This window comes from Nyctibius grandis, chromosome 5 (genome assembly GCF_013368605.1).
Source record: "Nyctibius grandis isolate bNycGra1 chromosome 5, bNycGra1.pri, whole genome shotgun sequence".
NCBI classification, from domain to species: Eukaryota; Metazoa; Chordata; class Aves; order Nyctibiiformes; family Nyctibiidae; genus Nyctibius; species Nyctibius grandis.
In genome coordinates this window covers 80,034,084-80,056,923 of record NC_090662.1, presented here as the reverse complement: position 1 = coordinate 80,056,923, position 22,840 = coordinate 80,034,084, and the positions used below count along the sequence as shown (strand labels likewise).

At 38.6% G+C, this 22,840-nt stretch overlaps 1 long non-coding RNA gene across 2 annotated transcripts in view; it reads left to right on the top strand.

The window, feature by feature from the left end:
* The window catches only part of LOC137664333 (uncharacterized), a 111,739-nt gene extending 89,163 nt beyond the window's left edge, over positions 1 to 22,576 (top strand). For both annotated transcript variants that reach the window (XR_011048280.1, XR_011048279.1), the window contains 3 exons: positions 4,837 to 4,914; positions 17,318 to 17,524; positions 22,331 to 22,576. This is a non-coding gene — a long non-coding RNA (uncharacterized lncRNA). The remainder of the gene's footprint in view (positions 1 to 4,836; positions 4,915 to 17,317; positions 17,525 to 22,330) is intronic.
* The last annotated feature ends 264 nt before the right edge of the window (positions 22,577 to 22,840 follow it).

Sequence of the window (22,840 nt, the reverse complement as noted above, 5' to 3'; positions counted from 1 at the left end):
GGTGCTGCAAAGCTGTGATGTTCTGAGGCTCTTACCCAGAAGCCAGCAACGTGCTCTTATCTGCACACAGGTCGGTCCCGAGGGACACCCTGGTAGTTGCGTGGCTCCTGTTACATCATGTGTGGAGCAAAATTTCTGTAAGCAGGCACATCTGCTATTGCATTCACAGTTTTCATGATTGTTTTCACAATACACAGTTGATAATGTCCGTGTTTTATTTTTGTTTCCAAAGCTTTTTCCATGGAAGTTTTCAGTAAGGTTTGAATCCTAGCACTAGCTATTGATGGCTCACAGTAGCCAGCAGTTCTACTGTGAAATGTGCTGCAGTGAATCAGAGAGACACTGGAGGAACTGAATTTGCTATACTTCAGTTCCAGCACTTCTCCATCTGCAGTGATGTTCTTTCTGCTCATACTGTGTTGCAGCATTTGATTGTGAATTGCTATAGCCTGAGAAGTATGTGGCAATTTCAATATGCATGTGTATTAAACACAACTTTAAGAAACACAGTCTTCTCTGTTAGAAGTCCTAAGAACTTAAGAATTAACAGTCTGGACCAGACCAAGGGTCTGTCTGGGCTACTGTCTTGTTTCCAGCAGTGATTAGTAGACTATAGTTATGGAAAAAATACAACTGGTATGTGTATGGAATAAATAGGCAGAAGTGCTGTGGTTATTCAAGTTAGTCACACTGCATGTGGAAAATCACCCTGGACTGTGGTTGCCATAGGCCAGAGCATTCTTATGCAAAAACCTGCAATTTGTATGATTGGATTCACAATAACATATTTGAGCATACGGGCCTGCACAGTGCATCTTGTCAAACACCAGACAAGTCTGGGGTTAAGTCCACAAACTCCAGCCGTTTGCAAATGATCTAATTGTATGAGCATTCATCTTCAATGACAGTAAATACAAGATTGTTCAAATACAGTCAATAACTAACTTACTCTTAGTAACCTTCTTCTTTACATAATAGTTTTGATTTGCCTTGATTGTTTCCATATTACTCCAGCATAAACCCCATTCTTCTAGTCTTTGCAGGTGTTTTGAGGACTTTGACTGTCGAAGCAATTTTGTATTGCTGCTTGAAGTGGCATCATGTCATGAAAATTTGCATTTTGCGTAGAAGTGTTTTAGTAAAGTTGCACAGTCAGGCTATGGAGCTTATGGGCATGGGAAACAGCTGTAGTTACCACACCTAGGATGTCTTTTGGCAAATATGAAATTATTTCAAAAAAGATTCATAGCCAACACTTTCCTGAAATGGGATTTGTAATGCCACTTCATGGAGATCCTACTTCAGCCTTATCCATTGTCTTTTAGTAGGGTTCACCTCTGCAGTCATGTGACTGCATTTGACCACAAATGCTATTTTATGCTTTTCATATGTTCTCTTACTTCCACCAAGATTATCTTGAACAGGTGAAGCAGAAATGAATTACAGTTTTCCAATATATATTTAGGAGATACTCACTTCTTTTCCTGAAAGTTGAATAAAGTTCCATAAAGTTAAAAAATAAAAGTATCAGACCCAGCAAGCTAAACTGAGGACACTAGATTGTTTAAGGAGCATTCAGAACTCAGATCAATTTTTGTTAAATCAGATTCCTATTTCAAGATAGCAAGATAGTTGACCATTTTAAAGGAATAAAACTCTAGTCTGGTCATGATGGTAGAGGTGATATCTCCGTAGTGGGCAGCATAGGCCTGTACTTCCAGTTGTGGTTAGGTTGCTTTTTAACTGCTTTTTAATGACTACTGTCATTATGTGTAAGAATTACATTTAAAAAATCACGAGTTTAAACAGCAATCCTGTTGTATTGAAACCTGCCATGGTAAAAGGGTGGCTTATCCCATTGGCCTTCAAAAATGTATACCCAGATTAAGCTAAAACAGGCACATTGATTTCCATTTCCAGCCATTAATCCTTGAGGTTATCTTTAGCACCCTTTTTTGGTGCATTGGTTTAGTGAGGAACCACTAGCTCTGTGACTTTGGCTAAAACTAGATGTAGACTTGCTTAACTATCTTAGCATGTAGATATTAAGTACAAAGGACAATTTTACTCTCTTTTCTAGAGATGCATTATTGTTAGCTCTCTGGCTCTCAGGCTATATCACTTTGCTGTCTCAGATACTACAGTTAACACACTCCTGCTGTTTGCCTTCTCTTTTTGCTTTTACTCACAATGGTAAAATACAGTTCTTGCTAAAGAAGGTCATATTTGTTGCTTGGAGAAGAATATATGTGATGTTCAGTAATGTCCCAATTCAGAACAGCACATGAACACGTCTTTAATTTGAATTCCGTATTTAAGTAAGCCCTTGAAGCCCCTGAAGCATGGGCATAGTGGATTTCAGAAAATGGACGCAAGTTTAATATGGTGTTTCTTGTTGTACATTCTCATTTTTCAACAGAAATATACCTGGCAACTGCTGCTCTTCTATGATAAATCTAAGAGTGAGGGTTTTCTTATTAAGTCTCTGGAGAAGGAATTTAAGACCCAGTCATGAAAACACTGACATGACTGAGTAAAATTCTTCATGTCTAAACATCTGCAGGATTTTAGCCTACTGTAATAATGGAATAGTCTGAAAACCATGTCTATAAAATCTCAGTATGGCACTGTATCAACACATATTCTTTATACAGCTTTAAGGCAGTCAAGTTTGAAGAGTTTCTTTATCTGTGGCATTTCTATCCCATCTTGTGTCTGGACTTTTTTCTGCCTGTGGGTTCCCATTGGCCACATGTCTGACTGAGGCTAAAGATTATTTTTGTGTACATTTTTGTACAGTACCTATATTCTATTTTAAGGAAAAAATATACACATGCATTTGTCTTCTTAATAAACTGAGTGACAATTTAAAATAAATTCATTCAGCTGTTCAGAATGGTACACAGATGTACTGGCACATTTCAGTTAGTTAAATAGAGAGCAAAGTATTATGTCACCAAAGGAGAAGAAGAGGAGCTGGTCTCTGGCCACTAAAGCAAAATAAAGCAGTGCTAAGATGGTGGCTTTGAGAAAAATAAGCCAGACTATGCTAGTACTTAGATGAACTATGGAAGCAGTAATAAAAGAAAGAAAAATTTTACCAAAGGAAAAATGTGGGAAAAGTATAAAGGTATACTGTGGAGTGAAAGAGCAATATTGAAACAGGTGGGAGAAAAATAGAAAATCAGTTTGGGACATAAAGCATAAAAGGGAGGAAAAAAAGAAAGCTTATAAAAGCCATAATATTAACGTGATTGATATCTTCATGATATCTTCACAGAAAGAGAAGACTGGAATGAAGAGTGAATAGGCATTAGTATGAAGACCTGTCTGATATCCAAGCATGGGAATACCAGTGTGAAGTCTTAAGCTCTCCTTGTAGATTGTGTGGGGATCTCTGATGCCTTACTGTATTTCATTCCAAGGCTGGGTATCTCATAGTGGGTGACCCAAACCCGAATTTTAGGATGCTTAAGTCTTTATAGGACTTTGCTGTTAGACTTGGCAGTGAGGAGAATATTCACTTGCATTTAGATTTAATTTATTTAGGTGCGTGTATAGGTAGTTGTTATTTCTAAGCTGCTGCTATGGAGAGAGAAAAAGAGAGAGGCTCCTAAGGGGTTGGTTCGGGGTACCTATGTTAGATATGTACTACAGATTTCTCTCTGAAGGACCCTGTATCTACTGACACTATATATGATTCTATCATCTTGATTTAGACAATTAAGTGAGCTGTATCCTCTCTCTCTGTCTCTTTTTTTCCTATTCTGTAAATGAAGGCAATAATTTTTCTACTGTGAGGTTGTGAGAGTAGTAGCATTCAACAGTAGTTGTAAAGCACTTGCATATTATGGTGGTCACCAATTGAGAAATGCCAAAATGGGAGGTGTCTTTTGTCAGAGGAAAACAGTATTCTGAGGAGATTTTATGGGCTGTTGCATATATACAAGTTTTAAGTATGTTGTGGAGAAAAGTAACCTTTCTTCAAAAAACAGCAGCAGAATTAGCTGAAGAAAACTAGAAGCAATAAGCAACAAAAGTTAATAGATTTAGGATGTGGTCTGATGAACAGGCAGAGAACAGTCACAGCATCACGTCTTTGGGATGACCCAGAATAATTTGTCTAGAGTGTTGTTTCACGTTCCCCATAGTTCTATCACTATCGCAATACAAGAAAATAAAAATTGTTATTTTACCATATGGTATATAATTTTATATGTGATTAGTGGTTTCTGTATATGACTATGATTACAAAGCATATGCCAAGGTATTACTGATACAAATGCATTATCCAAAAATGTTAGTATCACTGGCTAGTGAGACTAATCTGCTAAATACTACATTTTATCAATAATTTATACTGGATATATTCATGTCCATGCTTGGTTGATTAGTCTGAGCACAGTTAATCTTTCTACTACCACTCAGTATAGTAATTTTAAAGGAAAACAAGACTGATATTCAAGAGTAAAGGCTGAAATATTTTTATCTGGTAACTTTTCCTTTAAATCACTTCAGTAGAGGAGACTTTTTACTAGAAGCTTTCAAGGTTTGTGGCAGCTAAATTGAGTAGTTTCAGAAATCTTAAGTCATAGTGCTTCCCTGAGGGTAAAGTCATCCCTCTACAATGCCATTCATGCCCCACTTACCCTCGATTAAGGCTTTCAAAATAAGTTTGAAGCGGGACACTGACCTTCTACTGAAGCACATTCCTCACCTGCAGAAAAGACTCTGGAAGGCCTGCATTTCATATCTGTATGTCTCTTTCTCACTTTTTTCCCCTCATAATGAACCATAAAAATTTTATTATGTTTTCTTCTTTCTTTTTTGAAACAGAAAGAATGACTTACTGAGGAACCAAGTTAGAAGATGAAAGAAGTGAAGATTGGTCATCTATGCAGAGGAAATGACAAGGTATGCATAGCAATCACACTGGAGATTCATTTCTTGCTGGTGCTTAGGTCTTCATGGTAGATTACTTCTGGCAATAAAGTTTAAAAATAGTCCTCAGAAACCTTGAAAAAGATATTTTGAAAAGAACTTTTTTCTTCTCTTTGGTTGCCAGAGTAAGCAAAGTAACTATTTACATCTTCATAAATATCTTGAGGATACACCTTTAAATCAGCATCATTATGCTGAATTATAGCTGTATTTCTACAGGTAAATGGCAGTCACATTCATGAATTGTTTTTTTTTTTTGGCAGGGCCCAGTAAAAACAACCTTTCTCCCAACACCAAACTGAAATCCCTCCAGACACTGTCAATGATCATTCTTGAGACTTTAAAATAATTGTTTCATGGATTCATTTAAATCACTGTACGTTCAGTGCAGAAGTTGTACCGTTTTCTCTTTTCTTTGTCATTTATGACCATTACAAGGAGATGGGCTAGTACCTGTTTTGCACTGCATTTAAAGAGTATGTTCTCTTGCATTTGTCATCCTGTAGATTTGGAACTTGAGGAATGCAAAATGAGCACTACTAACAACTCATGACTCTCAAATATTTTCAGTCATGTGAATGTATAATATTGGTACAGTGACTGCTAAGAGACTGTCACAAGGCTATGTGCCACTTAAGTTCTGAGGTTAAACGTTGATTCAGTGATGCATAAAATTTGTATTGACCATCTGCCCAGCATTGAATTGAACCCATTAATGAATAAGCCTCACAGTGTCACTGTGAGATAGGGAATTATGATCTCCATTTAACAAGTGATAAAACTGAGCCCCAAAGGGCTTGTGTAATCATTTTGAGTCATACAGGAAGTATAAGATAGAGCCAGCGATGAAAGCCAGCTCACCTGACCTGTCATCCTTCCTATTTGGACATCCCTGCATTTGGTATCCTTTTCACTATGTTCTGTCATGCATGGAATGTGTACATCAATAGCTATACATTCTTTATGCACAGTTTTAACCATCAAATTCTCTTGCAGTGTAACTTAAAACACACAGTTAATGTGAACCGTGAATCATGCTCGTCCATAAAGAACAACATGAGACACAATGCAAAAAGGCCAGCATAAACAGCACCAGATGGCCTTCATAAATTGAGCAAGTTAGTGCAAAATGCCAAAAGGGAGATCTGTTATTGTGACCTCTCTTTCTGTTTTTTTTAGTAATGTTGAGAGGAAGACTGTGCAGATCTTTCTGTAGTACAGAGAGGAACTGCTGTTATGGGACGATTAATGCTTTTCCTTTTGTAATCTTGCCGAATGTCTCTCTGATTTCCTTTAGTAAATGTCAGGTCACACGTTGGCTGCTTGCATTCTAAAACTGAAGTATAAATCATCTTCTCAAGTGACAGAAACTGTCATTTTTCCTTGCAAAATATTTTTCTAACTATATCTTATGTAACTGTTACAGTTGTTGACATTTTCCTTAAAAGCCGTGATCATTTGACACTGAAGATTCAGTACAAAGCTATAGACTGGAACAGAGAATTCTTTTGCCTTTGTTTGTATCTGTTTCCTTTACCATGAGTTGAAGAAAGGAATATTATGCATTTCTGAGTCATGCTGTAGAAAGATATTTTATTTTTAATATCATTAGAATTTTAAAAGAAGGAGAAGGATAAACCTTAGCATAGGTGAAACCAAGAGTTAATAAGTTTCAATTATAGAAAGTGGCTATCAAATTTTGATGGGATGCTATCGCTGATACTTCAAATAAAATGTTGATATGGTGATGTAGGGAGTGTGGATAATGAGTGGAATGCTAGAGGAAAGGCTGTTGATTTTTATGGAAAATGTATATAAAAAATACATGATCCTCAACCAAAGACGTTCATGTGGATATATCCATAGGAAAAAATCAGAATATAGACTTTTTATGTCTGTCTTGGGTTGTGTCTACAAGAGTGTGGCCCTATATAGCTGTGTCTTGGCATAGATAAAGACTGAAAGTATTTGCCCATACCTTATGGTTTATTGTGCCTGATTCCTGCCCAACTTAAGGGTGATACTCTAGCATTAATAATCTGCTTTCCCTCTACTCTTATGTGTCTGCAGAAAACTGTTGATACATCTTCCTGATGGGTCTTTTAAATCAAACATATCAAATGTAAAAATTTCTTAGAAAAAACGGCTGCAGAATGTGGAGTCAATTGGTGAGAAATTCCTGCTGGCAAGGTCTTTGTCTTGCGGCTTCTGCTGGACCCAGCTGAGGGATGAAAGAGAGGACTTTTGCAGGTATTTCAGGTCATTACCCGTTCCAATCTCACCCTAATGAGCAGTGGATTAAAGTGTTTCCAAATTGTTCTGGAAAAATAAGTTCAAGAAACACTGTGTTCCTTCTGAGGGAATGCTACAAGGGTGATCCGGAATGCCAGAAGTTTGATGTTGAGAGTGGATCCATTAATCCTAACGCGTCCAAGTCCAAAAGTTTCAGTTAAATTTTAAGCAAGCTAGAGACCTTTATGGTAGATGCAGGGTACTTTAAGACACCTTTAGGAGTTTGAAGATGTATTAAGATGTCCGTATTGACATAGTCTTAATCTCTCAAAAACAGGATCTGAATTGTTTGGTCAAGTATCCTGTTGCTGTCAAAGAACATTGCTGAGTTCAGGAAGGGAAGTCATATCTTGATCTAAATATCTCTGCTTTATAATGAGGTACTGTATAATAATAACCTGCACAGCAAACCCTTGAACTCAACACAGACAAGTTAGAGTGGGCACTTGTCTCGGTTAAAGAAAGGAGTGAAAAGTGCCCTCTTCATTCCCATGACCAGCCTGAAGGCCATACACCCCACAGAGTTTAGAGCAACCTACCCTGGCATCTGTGGCATCTCATGATCATGAGTTTGGGGTTTGTAGAATCACAGTTCCCTTCTTGTCAAAGCCAGAAGTAGGATATGGGTCTCCAGGAAACAGATTTCCTGTATCAGTCTACATACTTATATGGTCTTATCACTGAAGATTCTCAAAGCTGGTTCATGAATGTTACAAATTCATTCTCCTCAGCTCATAGAGGCAGGAACATAATATTTTACAGGTGTGGAAGTGAAGCACAGATGTGAATACTTTAAGATGCATAGCCTCAACAGTTGAGGCTGGATATTTAAAAGCATTCAGCATGGGTCAGCTCATCTTATAACATTTTCAGGGAGAACAACAGCCAGGTTCCAGATTGCCTTTGAAAGTCTGACTAGTTATTTTAGCATCTAAAGAAGCCAGGAGAACGGAATTTATTTTTCTGAAAACCTGAACCAAGTATTTGCCCAAGATCATGAAGGAAATACGTGGTACAGTTGTGAAATGAATCCAGCTCTCTCAGCTTTCTGCATAACCAAAGGATCATCCTCCCTCCCACCTTACTCTCTTCTCTGTTCCAATGCCTTATTTTGCTGAGTTTTTGGAAGACAATGCAGCTCTTCTGTGAACTGTTCTAATTGAATCATTTTTTCTCTTCCTGCAAGCTGTAATAGAGGGGGACCCCCAACAGTACTCTCAGAAAGTCTCATAGTGCACATCAGACAATACTGGGTCCTGAACCCTAAAGTCTCCAAAGTCTTACTGGATGATCCTCCTTTTAAGACCTCTGCTGGTACCAGTTATCTCAAATTACAAACCATTGGCAGGTCTCAGAAATCTGCAAGAGTAGGTCTCCCCAGTTGTTATATATCCAGGGAGATCTGCAAAGAAAAGGAGGATGATTAAAGTTTATGGGTTGAGCAAGAAGAAGTCAGAGGGAACATTTCCCAGTGTTGTTTTTATGAGGTTTTTTAAAGGAAAAATATTTTTCACTGACAGGCCTTTCAAATGATTGAATACTCTGTGAGTTCTGTATTTGCAAGAAGGCCTAGAGGAACACAGGGGGTTTTTTTCTGCTGGAAGACTGCAGTCTTAGCACTCTCAATATTAAGATCATTGGAGCCAGGGTTCCCTGCTGATGTTACTAAAATGAACTTTAATCAATCCTGAAAAAAGACTTTAATAACCTGAATTATGGCCCCCAGTGCTAGATCTTTGATAGGAGAGTGAGACTACTAGTATTGATTTTCTCATGCTCAGCATTTCTTCTGATATTTTTGCCACTTGTTAGCAATGTATATTTTAATAAAACCTCAGTTTATGAAGCGTCTTTTCCCAGCAATCTTTCTGTGTTTAAGTGGAACATTTTTACATCATTCACATATATTTTCCCGCATTTTGAAGAAAATGCATTTTTTGAGGAAGATTCTGGATTCCAAAACTAATCTAAAAATGGAAACTTCCTTCCCTCTCTGATTATGACACAGCTCTTGTCAATCCCACCAGATGGGGGAGATGAGCCAGAAAGTAGCATGGATAGTCAACCAATTTTATTCTTTCATTTTCACTTTTTTTGTGAGGAGGAAAATGCTTTCTTTGACTCAATACGGCATTTTAAGTCCTGGCCTATAAGTTTAGAAGAACTTAAAGCTGATTTTAATAAAACAGCCTGGAGAAGTTTAGAGAATTCAGAGCCTTCCTGGGAGAACTGCAAATATCTGAAAGGGGCTGCCTTCATTTTTGGCCAGGAAATCCAATGGGGAGTGCACAGGAGCAGTTCACTGTTCATATGTGAAGAAAGATGGGGGGGTGGGGGGAAAGATGAAACTAATAATGTTGCTAATATTCCTCTAGGTTTGTGTTCTAAAAATGTAAATTACAGCAAAGTCCCCAGGTGACATCTTGTATGTGGTCTTGAGCCTCCTGACCTCCTTCTGAAAGATGACCTTGTGGTTTGATAGGTTGGCTCTCTGTGAGCAAGTTGTTATTGGGCAGACCACTAATGCTTCTCCACAGCACTATTGCTGTACCTTTATAGGGACTGCTAAATGATGTGGTATGTACCACAGAGACCACTGTCCAGAGGAAAGTGCTGTCAAAAGAGTGAGGGGGGTTAACCACAAAATATTTACCATTTTAGTGTGTGAAAAAAAAAACCATAGCTGAAAACAGGATTTTCCTTTAGTGCTCTTTGTGCATTGTGGTTTTACATTGGCTGCAGAAAAGGTTCTGTACAGTGTTGATTCTCCAAAGCAGATGGCAAACAATGATTAACCAGTTCCTTCCAGCTGCTCACTAATGAGCAGAAACCAAGTTGAACCAGTTATTCGTATTGAATTAAGCTTAAAAAAAAATCCTGTTGTTATGAACATAAATGTTCTCATCTAAATCTAAAGTTTTCCAGAATAGTGCACTTGGGACTGGATGTCTTCAAGCTTATTTCTAGTGGCAGAGGATATGAAAAAGTAAAGGATAGCAGAATATGATTATAGTTCTTAATGTAATTTAAAATTATTCCATTGTAAGTGAAATTCTGATGCACAAGGGCAGGACCTCTGAACCACCAGCATTTACAAGCCTGCCCTACGCAAAAGTAAGTGTCTTATATGCTGCCGTTGAGACTTACTATCTTGACTAAAGCTTCTTTAAGATTTGAGTGGAAGCACTGCTCTAGCACTAGTATCAAGGATTTCAGATTTATGGCATTAAGAGCTAATGGGAAGCACATTTGCTGTACATTCACATTCCTAAGCCGGTTTACTCATGGTACTTCAAGGCCAAGTGAGGCCTAGGATAGATGAGGTTTCAAATTAAAAAAAAAAAAAGTTTTAATATTGATAATTTGAGAAATGGTGTATATACTGCCATCAGTGAGATGATGATGAAACAGGCTGGGGGCCAGCTGCGTAGGAAGCAGCTCTGTAGAAAAGGATCTGGGGGTCCTGGTGCACAAGTTGACGTCAGCCATCCGTGTGCCCTTCCGGCAAAGAGCCAACTGTATCCAGGGCTGCATTAGCAAAACTACAGCCAGCAGCCCAAGAGAAGTGATCCTCCCCTCTTTATAGCACTTGTGAGACTGTGTTTAGAGTATTGTGTCCAGTTTTGGGCACCCTAGTACAAGCAAGATACCGCCATACTGGCATGAGCCCAGTGGAGGGCCACCAGTCTAGTCAGGGCTGGAGCACATGGTAAGCAAGGAGAAGCTGAGAGAGCTGGGTCTGTCCAGGCCGGAAAAAGAAAGGCAAAGGAGAGACTTTATTGCTATCTGCAACTACTTGATCGCAGGGTAAGGAGAAGATGGAGCCCGACTGTTCTCGGAGGTGCACAGCAATGGAATGAGGGCCAACAGCCACAAGTTGGAACATGAGATATTCCAGTCAGATATAAGGAAATTCTTTTTTACCAAAGAATGGTCAAGCACTGGGTCAGGTGCCCAGAGAGGTTATGGGTTCTCCAGCCTTGGAGGTGTCCAAGATTCAATTGGATACATGCCTGAGCAACCTGATCTAATTATACCTGCTTTGAGCAGGAGGTTGGACTAGATGCTTCCAGAGGTCCCTTCCAACATGAATTGCTCTGTGGTTCTTTGATTCTGTCATAACAAGGACTAAAACAAGAACAATATGGCAGACTTGGACCACTGGAAGATCGAAAAGGAAGAGCTTGTTGAAAATCAGAGTGGAATTAATAATATTGTACATCTGATCAATTCACCTTCTGGCATCAAAAGAGTCAGGGGTTTATGTAACGAATAGTTACCTCAGCATTTCTTCTATATGGTTCTGCCTCAAGTGAAGTCACAGCCTCACTGAAGTCAGATAACAAAATTCTCATTGACTTCACGGGGCTCTGAATTCTGTCAGCTTAAATGGAGATCATAGGAGGGTTCTTTAAAGTTAGATAGTGGTTCTAATGTGGGGAGAACTTCAAGACAATGGTTTTCATTTTTTCTGAAAGTATGTTTCACTACCACCAGATTCCTTCAGCATATACGGATAAAGTTATGCTAGTGTTGGAAGCAAAAAAACTATTTCTCTCTCAGCTTTGTACCTGTGTTCCTGTAAGCACAAGTATTTGATTGAGTTGTTCAAAAAAAAGGAGGGAAAATTGGAGGGAAGAAAAGCTTCCTTCCTATGATCCCCAAGTTAGACAGTATTTCAAAGCTTTGGAAACTGTTGGCCAGCTCTGATATTTACAAAGCATTTCTTATAAAGAAAGACTATGTAAAAGTCCAAACCTTATCATGTGAGCTTAATTACACCCTGAAAATGCTTGCTTTTTACAACCGTGATAAAACATATAAAATGCAGTATAAACATACAATGCCATGTTAGGGCATATGTTCCTTCCTGCATTTCTGAAAAGGGGGAAGAGTTTCTAACATTGCTTAGGCTGGCTTTATGAAACGGCACTTGTCAGCACAGTGTATATAGCCCTGTTACTGTTATGTTTGTGTGATAAAAAGTGTCCAGGGTATGTTTCCTCCTCTTATCTAACTGGCCTGTTCTACTTTATAATGTTGCATATACTATTGATTACAATATTTTTAATTGTGTGGATTATGTGTGAGTACAGATAATGATAAATTCACACTGGAGTCTACTTGACCCGTAAAAATTTTATGCAACTCTGAGGAAAAGTCACTGTTATTAAAGAACCATTTTGGAAACCAAAGTGCCTGTTTCAGCAGCCCAGCCTTGATCCTTTAATGCAGTCAGTGTTTTGGATGAGTGCAGGTGTACATGTAATTATGAATTTAGAATGATCCAGGAATATTTAAGAACAAAAATACCTCCAGTGTAGAGGTTAATTTCTCATGAATAATGGCTACAGAACGATTTGGTAATTTTCTACCCTAACGTTCATAATATACCCTTCCATAAGAACACTCAAAATCTAAGGAGTGACTATCAGCGTGTTATTGCCAATTCCAATGTTTGGCATTTGTTGTGATTTTATAGTAATATTAATAATATATTTTTGTTTCTTTTCCTCATACATTTTAGCCTTTAGAACTTGTTTTCTTTGCAATGTTTTCCCTGTGGTCAGGAGAGATTTTGACATATTTGTAGAGATTCTGACACAATACATTAGTCCAGTAGCTGGAGCATTAAAAAGCAAGAAACATAAGACTCACGATTCTAAGAACTGGTAATACCATTTTTAGGATTTAGGAAGATTTTTTTTAATGGAACATTTGTATGCTTGTATGTGAATCCATTACATGACATACACCGTTCTTAGCAACAGCTTTTGTGTATCATGGCTCAGGTTCCCATACACTCCTGACAGTATGTATATTCATGAGATTCATGACATTTTCCTGCATCTGCTCTTATAACAGATTTCGTTTCAAAGCAGCACTTCATTGATGTAGTACACTGACACATTTTACGTATAATTGCTTTTCATCTGGTTGTATGATTGTTTTGTGACACCTAGTGGATAAATTGCTAGTAGTGCCAATTTGAATTTCCTCTTTTTTTTTAGATTCTCTTGATAGACATTCTGGCCTGGAAACTCAATTCACATTACAAACACATAGACTCTCTTGCTTTCTTACTTTCTCTCTCTCCCTCCCTTTTTTTCCCCCTTTAACTTTGCTCATGGAATAACTTGCTTATAGCCAGGTGAACAAATACCCAACACCACTCTTGAGGAAATTCCAGGAGTCCCAAAATAATACAAGGTAGTAAACATTTGAAAATTTCATTATATTGTTTAGTCAGGATCCCTACGAGTGCAGTGTGTGATCTTCACATATCAACTTTTTCTACTGCATCAACTTTTCTGTGGTGTGCTTCAAACATGCAATTCCCTTAGGGATCGAGTATACACCACATAAAGTTATAAAAGGTTATAAAAAAGTACTTATAGTTATTAACCTTTGAGGACTCTTAGAAATACCCGTTCCTTTACTGTTCTTAGAGAATGAAATCCAATAAATAATTAAAATATTATTCTATACACTCAAGAATGTTTTCAGAATATTGACATCAAGAAACAGAGTCTAGAAGTGTCTTAAATGCATGACCTACTTTCACAACTAAGATATATCTTGAGCAGTATATCTCAATTTACATGTCATGGATTCTGTGCCTGAAGCTTATTTCAAAGTCATTTCTCCTACAGGAAAATGTTGAAATACTATCCAGTATGTTTGCTCTAAATGATGTGAGATAGAAAAGTAGGTATTTTTATGTTACTCTATTTTTTATGTTAATAAGGGAAGGAGAATTAATTATTTCAGTTGCCTCAAGTCTGCTTGCTGTATTGTTGGGTTGGTACTATTAGTATGCACGTTTCTGTTTTCAGAGAAGGTATAAAATGCTCCTTGCCCAACAGATTTTAAATTCTGAAATCTTCCAACATCCCAGAGCAGGCGCAGAAGCTAGCTAAGATGATAGGATTTTAGTAGTTTTTAAACAGGAGCTAAAAGGTACTGTAAGGCACATGAATTTGGAGATAAGAGGTTATCTATTTTTCATACGTGGGGAATTGGAATGGAGTTGTGCAGAGGACATGAAGAAATTGATTTTAAAGACCGTCTTCAATATTTTAGGTTTCAGCTTGTCACTCTTCAGAGAACATGTGTTGCATATTTCCACTCTCAAGAGGCTTCAAAATCAGAAAATGTAATACTAACTGTGTCTTTAATACCAACCGACGAGGCGCTCTTTTCCTGTGCTCTTCCTAGTTGCTCATCCTAACAGTTCTCCTGTGACTTTCATTTATGTAAAATTAGGGCCTGTAGCAACAGCATCATGAATAATGGACACAAAGAGTCTGACACACCGTCGAGCTCTGGCAGAGATCTGCTCACTCTCTGCCACCTGAAGCCCTGCTTTAAGTCCATTAATGAATGTTTAACCAGTGAAAGCTTTTGTCTCAGGTAAAAAGACTTACAGTAGAGTAAGTCTATGGAGAGCCCCGGTCACCTGAGAAAACAAAAGGTTGTTCAGAGGGAGCCGAAACAGGCAGCGCTGTGTGTCTGGCCACCCGAGCGCCTCACCTGTAATTCACGAGGAGAGCTCCCTGTGCCAGGGAGTGCCCTATCGGTGTCACTGCCCCGGTCACCCCCAGCACTCCAAAAGCCTTCATCCTCCACAATGCGTGGGTACAAATGTTCAAATCGGGCCCTTGCAGTGAAAACAGCAATTTTCAGTGGTTCCCCCCTTGCTTTTTTTAAGACTTGTGTTGTGTACACCTGGTCTGGGTCTCGGACAGGTGGCTGCGTTGGATGGCTAATGAGGCTGGTAATCTCATTAGCTTGTACAGCGAGTCTGTGTATAAGCCTTCTTTTCGGTGTCTTTGTTGCGCCCGCAGCGTGGAGTACTCCGAATGGAAAATAACTGATCAGAGCAGAGGCAAAGTAATCGTGACAAAAGCACATGTGTGTATTTTTTTAATCATAACACAACTTGAGACGATATCAAAGGGTGGTAACAAAGCTGTTACTGTGCACAGAGATCGTCTGCTGGTAACAAAGAAAAACAACCACTAAAAGGAAAAAAAGGGATCTCAATAATTAGCAGCATTTTTAGTGGCGAATTCATGGAGGTCCCTGGGAGTTAGAGGTGTGCAAGAGGCAGGGCCCAGCTCAGGCTCCAGAAGGACGGTGGAGGAAGGGGACACAAGGCAGGATGTGAACTGGGGTGGCATTGCACCTCCAGAACCCGTCAGCTGGTGTGCCCTGGCCTGGTAAAGCCATGTCCTAACAGGGACATGAAAATGTCTGACAGGGTCAATGAAAATACGTGCTCTTGCAAAAGGGCTTTTTTGAGCAGGTCTATAACCTCTTCTCCTCCCCCCCAAAAAAGTAACAGAAATAAACAGCCCACTGCAGTTTTGATTTACAAGGCCTGCCCAAGTATTTTCCCTGTGTTAATGTATGTGAACTTCCAGGCTTCTACTTCTGGACTGTCAGGTTGAACCAAGCCCAGTAGCTTGAGCCAAAATACAGTCCAGACCTCAGAACATCGTTCTAAAATGGAAATGAATTTTAAGTTTTTAACAATATTTTAAAACAAACATCCTACATAAATTGGTGATTTTATGCCAGCTTTTCATATAATGCTATGAATGATTTTGAATGCTACGGGTCTAAAGTGATCATGACAAATGTAACAGTTTGTAAGGGATGGATTTTGCTTGCCTGCCATCATACAAAGCTTATTCTTCGTTAGCACTCGAGTAACTTTATCCTGTTTGTGGTGATGACAAGTGTAAGTGTGCATTGATGTAAATACAGAATTTTAGGCTAAATACATGTAATGCTGGGTTATTCAGACCCTTGGTCTAATCCTGGGTCCCAGACTACTAATTTCCTCACTCCTACTTGTCAGCTGCTTGATCTCACTAAAGGCTAAAATGTAAAATGAAAGCCTTATGGGGTAAAGGGCAGAAGACATTTTTCTACCAACTAGAATTATTGGCACAGCTGCATTTCTGTGAAATGAATTTTAGTTTCTTGTTGAGGTTTAGAACAGACAGACATTCCCTCTTGGTGCTTAATTAAGTTAGGACTTGCACATACTGGTTTATTGCATGTCTTTTAAAAAGGAACACAATTTCCAAGGATTTAAATCCATTTCAGAGTGAAAATTCAGTTTTCCAAAAAAGGAATTTGTGGGCTGAGATTGGACATGGCGGTTTTTAAGAAGATGTCAGATGAATATTGTTTTCACAATCTTGTGGCTCTGGTTAATGTTATTTTCCTAGCTTACAGAAGGAACTGAAATAAATAACACTTGCTGTCAGTGGTATCACACAGGTTAGGTGTGACAGTGTGTGAATTGCACATATTAAAAAGCCAAATCTGATTGACTTAAAAGTCAAATGGCTTGTTTAAGATTCTCTGTGTAGTAAGGGTTTTTTCCATTCAAAAATGCTTAAAAACATTACTCAAATAATTGCTTTTGTGGGATGGCAGAGTATTTAGCTAGAGTGACTGGAAGACTGTGATCCTGTCTGTTCTCTGCATCAGTGACCATGCCGAGTTGCATTTTTTGTTTTCACGGGGCTTGAGGGAAAGCAGGAGAGACACGATTTTGAGGAGTTGGACATCACATGTCCAATCAAAGACAATGGTGCTCAATTCAAGCATCCAATTTTGTGTTCAAAAATGTTAAGCAAATCCAGGTAATGTCAGCTGAGTTACGTGAGTTCAGCTCTTCCAAAAATAAGGTCCAATCTTTCCACATCCTAAAATAAGCGAATATTTGGGAGGGTGTCATTAATATTTCATTTTTGTGTCATCTGCATGAATACAATCTGCATTAGAGCGTGGAGATAAATTATGAATGTTTAGGAAATGCTTACTGCAAGAAAGGTGTTATATGCCCCTTTTATTCTTAGCTATCCCTGACAAGGGCAAATAAAACTGACACATTTTCTTAGCTCTTTTCTTAACAAGAAACAATCCCTAACTTGTCACAGCTTCGTCTCCTCTTACTGCAGACACTCATCTCTCAGATAATCCAGCCCTTGCTGTTTTACTGTAACATTTCTTTTTCATAAGACATACCTCACTTGACCCAGGTGGATTTGCCATCTCCACACAGATTTCATCTCCCCTGGACGCCAGCCTCACCCTGGTTTCTGGGCATTAGGATCTGATAATCGTCATTTCTGCTGTGGACAGCTCAGAAACGCAGCCCGGCGTGAGTTTCTGCTGCTGCTGCTGCTGCTGCTGCTGCTCTCACGCCTGGCAGCCATCTTAGACCTGGGCAGAAAGCCCATCGGGGCGAACACAACAACTCGTCTGAGAAGTAAGTAGATGGAAAGATTATGCCAGAAAACATGGAAGATAAATATTTAAGTCCTACAAAACAAGTAGCTCATAATACACTGAACAGTTCTGCATTCCTTTTGGAGTTTATTTTAAAAAAATATATCTCCTTAAATATTTGTTTGCTTAAGAATACAAGTGCAACGTACAGAGCAGCCAGTGATTAGCCCTGGATTAATTTCTCCTTTTTTGTGGAAGCTTTGAGAGATTCTGAGTGCTTTCATCATTCTCTTGAATACTAGCTTTTATGGCTTTTTAGCGTTCAGAGTATTACATTAGCAAAACTCAGAAATAAATGCAATAGAAAAATAAAAATTTTGTCAGCATAGGTACTGCAGTTTGCATAAGCAGAAGACATGATCCCACATCCAAGAAAAATGAGGTGTTGTTTTGATGGAAAACTGTCTTTTTCCTAAAGCATTCCATTTTGAAGCATCTGTTTAACATTTAAGGCATTTTACAGCAGTAAGTCTATGCAATGCGTAACATATATGTATAGAACATGGCTGTGAAGGTGCAGAACACCTTTGATGTATACCCAGCCCTGGCTCCTTGTCTTTACTGCTGGTCAGATCTCTGTACACCCATTCAGTAGGTTAAAGCATGTATCATTAAGCACGTCCCATTTTTTGATACCATCATAAATCTCTTCTGAAACATGCTGCATAAGCAATCATTTCTACAGAGGAATTTCCTTGACTTTTGCATGGATCCACGTGAGGTTAAGGAAGCTCCTGCGCAGGTCTGGACTGGTAGTCAGGCTACAGTATGTGAGATGGAATTAGTTAAGCTAATGTATTTGTATGTTTTTACATTCTGTTGCCTTTTTTTCCCCTGATACATAAAATGTTCAAGATTTTAGGAACACACATAAACTATTGCAGAGCTCAAAGACATTTAGCCACAGAGTTCTGACGCATTTCACAGCTGCTCCTTTTTCCCAAATATTTGCAAAACATAAAGACAATGGTTTCAGTGAATATGTAAAATTGTTTATTAAATAGAACCATGTTACAATACCTATGATGTAATAAAAAAGTAGACAAAGGTAAACAAATATTATATAATTGATTTTAATAGAATTGCTGCTCAATGAAAGTAGTCGTTGGCTCCTAAATTCTTTTCTGATGTGTAAGATTTCTAAGGATCTGGAATTGTTGATTTTAACTTCTCAGCCCCATAATTTGTGCTTTGGATTATCAGGACTGATATTGGATTATCAGGACTTTCTTCAAAGCCACTGATGCCAAGTGAAGACGTACTGTTGGTATCAATAGTGTGTGAATTGCTCCCCTTCTTAAAAGAAGTCTCCTGATGACTTTGAGGAAAATGTTTCCACGCAGAACTGTGAATAGGGTTTGTAGAAACCAGAACAGCGTGCCTGAGCGTTATAGCACCAAGTAACCTCATTGATGAGCTAACATCAGACCAAAGTTGATCACCCAATTGGATGTTATCACAAAGGTGGAGAATGATAAATTTGATCTCCTAGTTACAGTCTGTCTATGCTAATGCCTAGTTAAAGATATTATAAAGTTAGTGTACACAGGCTAATGTTCTTCTGTAGCCAGCTGAGAGAGACAAACACTTGTACAGAGAACTGTCTGGAGCAGGAGCCTGACTGAACAGAGTTTTAGAAAAACCTGTGCCTGTCCACTGAATGTGGGAGGAGGCTGTGGAGGGTTGGTCTTCTGAGTATTTCCCAGAATACTTCTTACTTCTTGAAGGACGCAAGCTGCATGAAGGCGGTGTGTCATTTTTGTTATATTTATTTTAAAATATATTTGAAAATATTGTGTGTGAAGTTTGTCATATGTAGGTCACAGGAAACTGAATCCTTCCCTCCACCATGTAATTTCTGGCTGAAATCTCCAGAAAACTTACCTGCCATGGTACTGCTCTGTCACAACCCTGTCCTGGAAGGATGACGTGGCAGTTCAAATTCCTGCCCAGACCCTGATCTAGGGCCTGTTGCAATTCAGTCAGAAAGCTTCCCTTGGCCTCAGCATCCACTTTAGCAGAACCTCAGCCATTTACCCCACAACCACTCTTGACAGCAAATGTTTGTGACGTTTTTAATAGTGAATAAATAGTCTGTAAGAGCAGAGCGGTGACTGTACACCACTTTGGAAGCCAGAAGATAATCATTATATGGAGACATGTTGGAAAACGCTGATCTGGCTCGCATCCAGACCCTCAACTTTCCAGGGGAACATCCTTACCTTGTCTCTAGCCTCTGAGTTGCTTAAATTTGATCTCCTAGTTACAGTCTGGCTATACGAATGCCTAGGTAAAGATATTATAAAGTTAGTGTATGCAGGCTAATGTTCTTCTGTAGCCAGCTGAGAGAGACAAACACTTGTACAGAGAACTGTGAGCCACCTCTTCCCCCGGTGTAGTCACGGTGCACCACTTCAAGCATGCACCCAGGCATTTACCTTCCTCCTGGGAGCCCAGAGAGGTTTTGCGTCTGTAAATCATTCTGAGGTTTTGGGTGGAAGGTGCTCTGAAATAGCAAAACACTCGGTCTATGTTGTCCCAGAGTCTGTTAATTAGTAAGGCTTTTAATTTATATAACAACCCTACTGCAAAACTGTCCTCTTTCCTGTTACATCATAGAAATAGCAGACTTGGCCCTGTGCCTTTTAAAAAGTGACTGCTGAGGTATTTATTAACATCAGCTCCAAGACATTTTTCAGTGAGCAGTGAGAGCTGGAATATGGAAATGTCATATTTTTCCTAGTGTTAAACAGTTGTTAAACTAGAAACATAACTCTTGCCAGTTAGTTATTTTGTATGCATGTCTTCTTCATCGAAAGAAAATGAACATGCATTTTCCTTTCATTAAGTATTTTAAAGTTCATCCTTGTTTGGTGATCTAGTCAATTAAAATAAGTTTATGAGCAGCTTGAGAGAGCAGAAGACTAATTAATTTTAGTTGTTGGATGAAGCACATTCTTTTCCATTTTTGTCTGCTAATGAGTACTACAAATACCCATAATAACAGATCTTATAGAAAATAATATTACACAAAGTTTGTGGTAGTTTACAAATAATTATCTCAATGTCTTTGTGAATTAACAAACTACTCCTATTTTTGTGGGAAAATATACATTAAGGCAACATTATATCAGAACTGCACATAGAGAAAAGAATCTTTAACATTGTTATCAACGGAGAAAATATGAGAAACCTTTTGAAACGGTTAATAAAAGCTCACCATTTTTTCAACAAGGGTGAACATTTTCCAGTCTCCCACCTAGCATTGCACCAAAAAGCGAAAGTGAAGTGATAAACAGACAATGTAAATCCCTAGAACACATTCAGGCTTTCCAAAATGTTGCCATTGTTTGGATCTGTTTTTTCACTTCTGTCTCTTACAGTCACTGGAATTAGCCGTAAGTGTAGGATCTTCATACGAAATTTCCAGTGTGGAGGTGTTTGGGTCTGTAAGGTATTTCAGGCTTTTCACTCCTGTGGACACATCCTCTTAATGCTAGATTGGTCCTTTGAACTGTTTTCTCTGGACCATCTAGCATAAAGAGCTGCTACACTGAACGGGTATGTTGTTTTTATTCTTCCATTATAAAGCAAATGCTTATACAAGTCTCACTTTGAAGTAAATCACACAATACAGAGCTTTCCTCCAATTATGTTACATAATGCTGTCATATTTACATAAGCATGGGGTTTATTTTACACTGAAAGCACTTTCTCTGAGATGACTGCACAATACACAGGTACCCACCCAGCGTTGCTAAAATTCACGGACTTCTGCACAGAATTTTAGCCAAAGCTCCAATAGAAATTCTGGGCTCCTAGGAAAAATACTGAGATCTCTGACTGCACGCATAAGGATTATGTTTATTTTAAAATATTTTATCTAAAAAACAGAGGTACAGGGTAGGGGTTTTTTTTTCAGAGAATTATTCAGAGAGTAATTGACCTTGCCAAAAAGCTGGCAGTCAGAAAATGCAGACATTTAAAACCCTTAAGTACAGAGAGAAAACTACAATGCTTTCTGCTGCAGAGCTTTCCAAATGGGTTTGTTTGATAGTGGTTAGAGAGCAGCTTCTGCTACCAATTTTTCCCATTTACATTAATGAGACGTTGAAATCTCTCATGCTACCCTTTATGTATAGTATACAGAGAATATTTTATATCCTTTTTGGCATTGATATTACAAGATGTGAAACCTGGGGTTGTACAATATTTCCTCCAATACAGTGGTCTCAGAACAGACAGAGTTGCACCGTTCCTGTTTTGTGCAACAAATACGCATCATTTACAGCTCACCACAACCAGTAACCTCTTTCTACATGTGGGCTGAGTCCACTACAGTGAAATGAGCTTTGAAGTTGACATTGCCTTTTGTAGATTAACACGTTGCTATCTGATTTGGTTAGACATCTGCATTCTCCTTCCTTCTCTGCTTCTTTTAAAAGTGTGTTTGTTCCTTGAAGGTGAAGTAGCAGACACCTCTCTCTGCCTGTCTCTGCAATGCTCTTAACATTTAAGTCAATCTAAAAAAATACCTTTTCTTTTTTTTCACTATACTTTGTCTCTTGCCTGTCTGCTTCAAATTGAGGGTCCCTGTGGGCCACGATATAGTTGTGGTAGTAACAACTGAATGTGAAAGCTGGTGCTGTGCATGGTCTCCTTGAGAAAATGTACAGAGAAGCTGCTCTCTGCTTTTGCCTGTGCTCTCATGCACCTTGTAATTGTCTCAGTATGCAGTGAAATGAAATTGATAAGTATGTGTATTCTCTCTCTCCTCTCTTTTTAGGTCCCCATATCAATTATGCTGAACGCAGTAGCAGATCGGTTCAGTTACCCTGAAATGTGACCTACTGCCTTTGGGGTGAGATCTGCTTTATAGTCAAACATCACTTTAGTTTGTCCGGGTGTGGCTGGTGTATGTATCATTTATTGTTTTCTTTAGTTAACTGTTAACAAAAAGTAAGTTAGCTGATTAAGTTAGGGTATTTGCTTTAAAAGTTTGCTTATTTATTAAAGCAGTATTTATATCACATTATGGACTGGTATCTCAGTTATTTCCACTTCTTTAGATCTGCCCTGAATGAGAAGTGTTGTGGTCCATCAAACCAGGTTGTGGGAAATAACAACCCCCTCAAACTCTAGCATGTGTGAAGTTAGAGTAGACTATACTATAGTGGCAGTTTTGCTAGTCACATTAACCAAAGTCTGTGTATTACAGTGGGGTATGTTTAGTTTGGCCATTGATTCAGAGCTGGGTTACTGTTCTTTGAGGAGTAGCATATTGTTTAAGTAGGCC